Source organism: Tribolium castaneum, unplaced genomic scaffold (assembly GCF_031307605.1).
Source record: "Tribolium castaneum strain GA2 unplaced genomic scaffold, icTriCast1.1 ptg000094l, whole genome shotgun sequence".
NCBI classification, from domain to species: Eukaryota; Metazoa; Arthropoda; class Insecta; order Coleoptera; family Tenebrionidae; genus Tribolium; species Tribolium castaneum.
Genome location: NW_026986691.1, coordinates 25,001 through 31,725, shown reverse-complemented (window position 1 = coordinate 31,725; position 6,725 = coordinate 25,001). Strand labels below are relative to the sequence as shown.

At 34.8% G+C, this 6,725-nt stretch overlaps 1 pseudogene; it reads right to left on the bottom strand.

Moving 5' to 3' along the window:
- Positions 1–2,749: 2,749 nt before the first annotated feature.
- The window catches only part of LOC135267790 (large subunit ribosomal RNA), a 10,496-nt pseudogene continuing 6,520 nt past the window's right edge, over positions 2,750–6,725 (bottom strand).

Below are 6,725 nucleotides of genomic sequence, written 5' to 3'. Positions count from 1 at the left end.
TTTTTTCATTATATACAACACAAATAAAATTCTTTAGTATTTTTGAACGTCGTACTTCGTGTAGGTTATGCAATTTTAATACACAATTAGTGTATTGTGGGTTGCATTATTATTATTTATTGTTTACGTTTTACTTCATCACTTTGTGAACGTCGTACTTCGTTTGTACTATGAACGCTGCATTTCGTCGCAGTCGGCAGCACGTGCGAATAAACGTCGTACAAGAAAATCACGATTTTGAGTGCCGTACTTCGCAAACGTCGTACTTCGTCTATACTATGTACAAAGTCAAGTGAACGCTAAACCTCGTCGCAGTCGACAGCGCGTGCAAATAAACGTCGTACAAGAAAATCACGATTTTGAGTGCCGTACTTCGCTAACGTCGTACTTCGTCTGTACTATGTACAAAGTCAAATGAACGCTAAACTTCGTCGCAGTCGACAGCAAGTGCAAATAAACGTCGTACAAGAAAATCATGATTTTGAGTGCCGTACTTCGCAAACGTCGTACTTCGTTTGTACTATGTACAAAGTCAAATGAACGCTAAACTTCGTCGCAGTCGACAGCAAGTGCAAATAAACGTCGTACAAGAAAATCATGATTTTGAGTGCCGTACTTCGCAAACGTCGTACTTCGTCTGTACTATGTACAAAGTCAATTGAACGCTGTACTTCGTCGCAGTCGGAAGCAACTGCAAATAAACGTCTTACAAGAAAATCATGATTTTGAGTGCCGTACTTCGCAAACGTCGTACTTCGTCTGTACTATGTACAAAGTCAATTGAACGCTGTACTTCGTCGCAGTCGGAAGCAACTGCAAATAAACGTCTTACAAGAAAATCATGATTTTGAGTGCCGTACTTCGCAAACGTCGTACTTCGTCTGTACTATGTACAAAGTCAATTGAACGCTGTACTTCGTCGCAGTCGGAAGCAACTGCAAATAAACGTCTTACAAGAAAATCATGATTTTGAGTGCCGTACTTCGCAAACGTCGTACTTCGTCTGTACTATGCACAAAGTCAATTGAACGCTGTACTCCGTCGCAGTCGGCAGCACGTGCAAATAAACGTCGTACAAGAAAATCACGATTTTGAGTGCCGTACTTCGAAAACGTCGTACTTCGTCTGTACTATGTACAAAGTCAAATGAACGCTTAACTTCGTCGCAGTCGACAGCACGTGCAAATAAGCGTCGTACATGAAAATCACGATTTTGAGTGCCGTACTTCGCAAACGTCGTACTTCGTCTGTACTATGTACAAAGTCAATTGAACGCTGTACTCCGTCGCAGTCGGCAGGACGTGCAAATAAACGTCGTACATGAAAATCACGATTTTGAGTGCCGTACTTCGCAAACGTCGTACTTCGTCTGTACTATGTACAAAGTCAAATGAACGCTGCATTTCGTCGCAGTCAGAAACAAAGCAAACGTCGTGCAATGAAACAATAATTTTGAGTGCTGCATTTGTGAGCGCCGTACTTCGTTTGTTACTTTATGGTCACATGAACGTCGTATTTCATCACACAGAGCACCATACTTAATGCACTTAAATGAACGTTGTACTTCGTACAAGTTAGGCAATATTAATACACATTTGGTGTATTGCGGGTTGCATTATTAATTTACAAAAATAGCTATGATTTTATATAAAACTAAAAATAATTCATAATATTTAAACGTCGTACTTCGTAACAGTAATACAATATTTAAACAAATGTAGTACTTCTTGAATATAGGCAATTTTCATACACGTTTACTGTGAAACCAGTTGCGTTACAATTAAAGTATACGTAGTACTTCGTGGTTTTAGGCAACTTTAGCGCGCGTTTTGTGTAATGTTGGTTGCATATCTTTAAACTAAATGATTGTGTCATTACTATTTTACCACATGAGCAATCGTGACTTTATTATATGCAGTAGTTATTAAGCAGTGAATGGTGCAAGGCGAGCGCTATGTGCTAGGCGAGAGCTATGTGCTAGGCGAGAGCTATGTGCTAGGCGAGAGCTATGTGCTAAGTCCGTAGAACGAAGTATGTCGTTCGAATAAATTTGCTGGCTTTCTTCTACTCTTCCTCCTCTCTCTCTCTCTCTCTCTCTCTCTCTCTCTCTCTATCATCTATCTTCTTTTCCTTTTATTTCTTTCTTTCTCTCTGTCTTCTTTCTCTTTCTCTTTCTTTCCTCTCTCTTGTATTATTCATTTCTGACTCTATTACTCATACTCTTTAAGACTAGTTGGTTTCTATCACTATCACCAACCACACCATCGTCTTTTTGTTACTTGAGAGAAATAAGGCTGTACACTACTAAAGTGTATTAAATTGTGGTGAGAAGAGTGAGAGTTTTTAGAGAGGTAAATTTATTTGTAATGATATAATAGAGTAAGTTCATGTTGGTTATTAGCCCAAGTTGCATTGCATACTAGAAATTTTTATATAAACAATGTGTACCTGGCTGTGTATTGTTTTATCCTCTCAGCTTTCTAAACGTTGACGGAGTCTCGTCTCACCGACAAGACGAATCTCCAAGCTGAGTCTGTCTTAACAGATCGCAGCGTAGAAACAGCTCTACCGAATACAACACCTTGCCAGGTACGTATGTAATAATAAAATATAGTAAGTTCATGTTGGTTATTAGCCCAAGTTGCATTGCATACTAGAAATTTTTATATAAACAATGTGTACCTGGCTGGGTATATTTTTTATCCACTCAGCTTTCTAAACGTTGACGGGGTCTCGTCTCGCCGACAAGACGAATCCCCAAGCTGAGGGCTGAGTCTCAACAGATCGCAGCGTGGAAACTGCTCTACCGAGTACAACACCCTGCCAGGTACGTAAGTCGTCTACAGACAATTCCGAGTTTCGACGTCGAACAACAATGTACCCATAATTGACCGTCTAGAAGCCTGGTCGGACGTGGCAAGGATCGATCCCGCCGCCGATCGGTGGCTTCACACGGCAAATAGGGCTCGTGCGACGTTCGTACGCAAGCGTTAAACGCCTAGTAAAGTCACATTGTTTTGAGCCTGTCGACTCTCGAAACTCCTAAAGGTATCGTTGCCACCTTTGACTAGAAAGGATACGGCCTTAGAGGCGTTCAGGCATAATCCCACGGATGGTAGCTTCGCACCACCGCCCGCTCGAGCGAGTGCGTGAACCAAATGTCCGAACCTGCGGTTCCTCTCGTACTGAGCAGGATTACTATCGCAACGACGAGTCATCAGTAGGGTAAAACTAACCTGTCTCACGACGGTCTAAACCCAGCTCACGTTCCCTATTAGCGGGTGAAAAATACGCGCCCTGAAAGTACCGCCGCCAATTTTTGTCGAATTTCTGGTTGAATAGTTTTTAAAACCAAACTGATCTTTTGGACCTAACGTAATAGAATTTGAGCCAAATTGATTATTTCTGGCTTAACACGGTGTAAGTTGTTATGTATGATATGGATTATATTAAAAACACTTGTCACAATTAAAAACATATCATTTATTAAATTGTTTTAACATACGTTTTTCAATTTAGTAAATATAAAAGTTTTATAAAGAATCTTCGTCATCGTCACTTGAGATTTGTAAGTGTGTTGTCGCGTGTTTAATATTAAGTCCAGACGTACCAGGCTTCTCCATGGTGGATACTCGCCGCCTTAATTGTGAATCGGCATAGAACGGTTGAATACTTGTTATTATTAGAAGAAGATTGCCGAGAAAATTGTCTTCAAATTCTGCAAGTGTATTCCAGTCGAAATCATCATTCCATTCGTCGTAGATTTGTGGAATAATAGGTTGCAGTGGTTTTGAAAGTCGTACTTTGTCTCAGTTAGGCAATATTGATTTTCATTTTACCTTTTTCTTCTAACGCTGTACTTCGTAAAAGTTATGCAATATTAATACACATAAGTGTATTGTGGGTTGCATTTTATAAATTTCGATTTTGATTTTGTTGTTACTATTAAAGAAGGGGTATTTTTTATGGTAATATTTTTTGTTACTGTAAACCACTTGGTTATATATTCGATGACCATTTCATAATTCAATAATCTTTTTTTTTCAAACGCTAAAAACTCACCCCCTAATGGTAAGACTCTAAAAAATAAAATAGGGGCCTTATGTATGCACTGAAATACACAATATAAGTAAATGTGGTAAATTTTCCTTTTTTTAAATTCTTTACGTTTGTACCTTTAACTCACCCCTTAATGATAAGAGGTGAATTTTGCTTAAATTATCTTTATTTCTATTTCAAAGGGTACTTGCACGCTAAAACCTATATTAATCTGACTGTATTTGTAATTTTTTTGTCAATTTTAAGGGTGGCTTTTTTAAGTAAGTGGTGTTTGTTTTTTATAATTATTATAATATTGTTTCTTATTGTAAACCACTTGACAATCGATTCGAAGAAACTTATGGAAATGTAAAAACCTTTTTTTATAAAAGTTAAATAGTCACCCCCAAAGAGTGAAATCCAAAAAAGTAATATAGGGGCCCTTTGTACGCATTGATATACACAATATACCTAAATGTGATAAATTTTTGTTTATTTATACCTAAATGTGATAAATTTTTGTTTATTTTTATTTTTTACATTTTTACTTTTAACTCACCTCTTAATGCAAAGGGGTGGATTTTATTTAAATAAGTTTTGTTTTTATTTTAGTGGGTACTTGCACGCAGAAACCCATATCGATCTAACTGTATTTGTAGATTTTCTTTATTTAGTCACATTTTAGGGGTAGTGTTTTTAAAGCAAGGGTGGTTATTTTTTTATGGTATTATTATTTTTTTCATTATGTATCACGACTTATGTATTGATTCGAAGACAAAAATTGCAATCAAAAAATGTTTGATTACAAAAACTAATAACTCACCACCTAAGTGTAAAATCTAAAAAAATAATATAGGGGCTTTATGTACGCATTGAAATACACAATATACCTGAATGTGGTAAATTTTTGTTATTTTTATTTTTTACGTTTTTACCCATAACTCACCCCTTAATGCAAAATTTTTTTTTTATTTAATTTTTGTTTTTATTTTAGTGGGTACTTGCACGCAGAAACCCATATCGATGTGACTGTATGTGTATTTTTTTTTGTACATTTTAGGGGTGTTTTTGATAAGGAAAAGGTATTAAGTTTTTTATGGTAACATATTTTTTTTATTGTAAACCACATGACTGTAGATTTAATGGTAATTATAGGAATCCAGTAAAATTTTTTTACAAACGCTAAAAACTCACCCTCTAAGGGTGAAATTAAAAAAAAGAAATATATGGTCCTTATGTACGCATTGAAATCCATACAATACTTGTAGTAAATGTGGTAAATTTTCAATTATTTAAATTTTGTTAATTTTTGTTTATTTTTATTTTTTACGTTTTTACCCTTAATTCACCCCCAAATACAAAGGGGTGTTTTTTGCTAAAATATTTTTTATTAATATTTTAGGGGCTACCTATATGTAAAAACCGTATCGATTAGCTTTATTTGTGAATTTTTGTTTAATAACTTACCCCCAAAGGGTGAAATCAAAGAAACGAATATTAGAGCCTTATCTACGCACTAAAATACACAACATATTTAAATTTGATTAATTTTGTTTTTTTTGTTAATTTTTACATTTTTACCCTTAACTCACCCCCAAATACAAAGAGGTGGTTTTTGCTAAAATATTTTTTTATTAATATTTTAGGGGCTACCTATATGCCAAAAACCGCATCGTTTAGGCTTTATTTGTAGAATTTTATTTAATAACTCACCCCCAAAGGGTGAAATCTAAAATACTAATATAAGAGCCTTATTAACGCACTAAAATGCACAACGTATTTAAATTTGGTTAATTTTTTTTTTATTTTTACATTTTTACCCTTAACTCACCCCCAAATACAAAGGGGTGGTTTTTGCTAAAATATTTTTTATTAATATTTTAGGAGCTACCTCTATCCAAAAAACCGTATCGATTAGGTTTTTTTTGTAGATTTTTGTTTAATAACTCACCCCCAAAAGGTGAAATCTAAAAAAATTATATATAAGAGCCTTATCTACGCTCTAAAATACACAACATATTTAAATTTGGTTAATTTTGTTTTTTTTTTATTTTTTACATTTTTACCCTTAAGTAACCCCCAAATACAAAAGGGTGGTTTTTACTAAAATATTTTTTATTAATATTTTAGAGGCTACCTATATGCAAGAAACCGTATCGATTAGGCTCTATTTGTAGCATTTTTTTTAATAACTCACCCCCAAAGGGTGAAATCTAAAAACATTATATAAGAGCCTTATCTACGCACTAAAATACACAACATATTTAAATTTGGTTAATTTTGGTTTTTTTTTAATTTTTACATTTTTACCCTTAACTCACCCCCAAACACAAAGGGGTGGTTTTTGCTAAAATATTTTTATTAATATTTTAGGGGCTACCTGTATGCAAAAAACCGTATCGATTAGGCTTTATTTGTAGATTTTTGTTTAATAACTCACCCCCAAAGGGTAAAATCTAAAAAACTAATGCAAGAGCCTTATCTACGCACTAAAATACACAACATATTTAAATTTGGTATTTTTTTTTTTAATTTTCACATTTTTACCCTTAAGTCACCCCCAAATACAAAGGGGTGGTTTTTACTAAAATATTTTTTATTAATATTTTAGAGGCTACCTATATGCAAGAAACGGTATCGATTAGGCTTTATTTGTAGCTTTATGTTTAATAACTCACCCCCAAAGG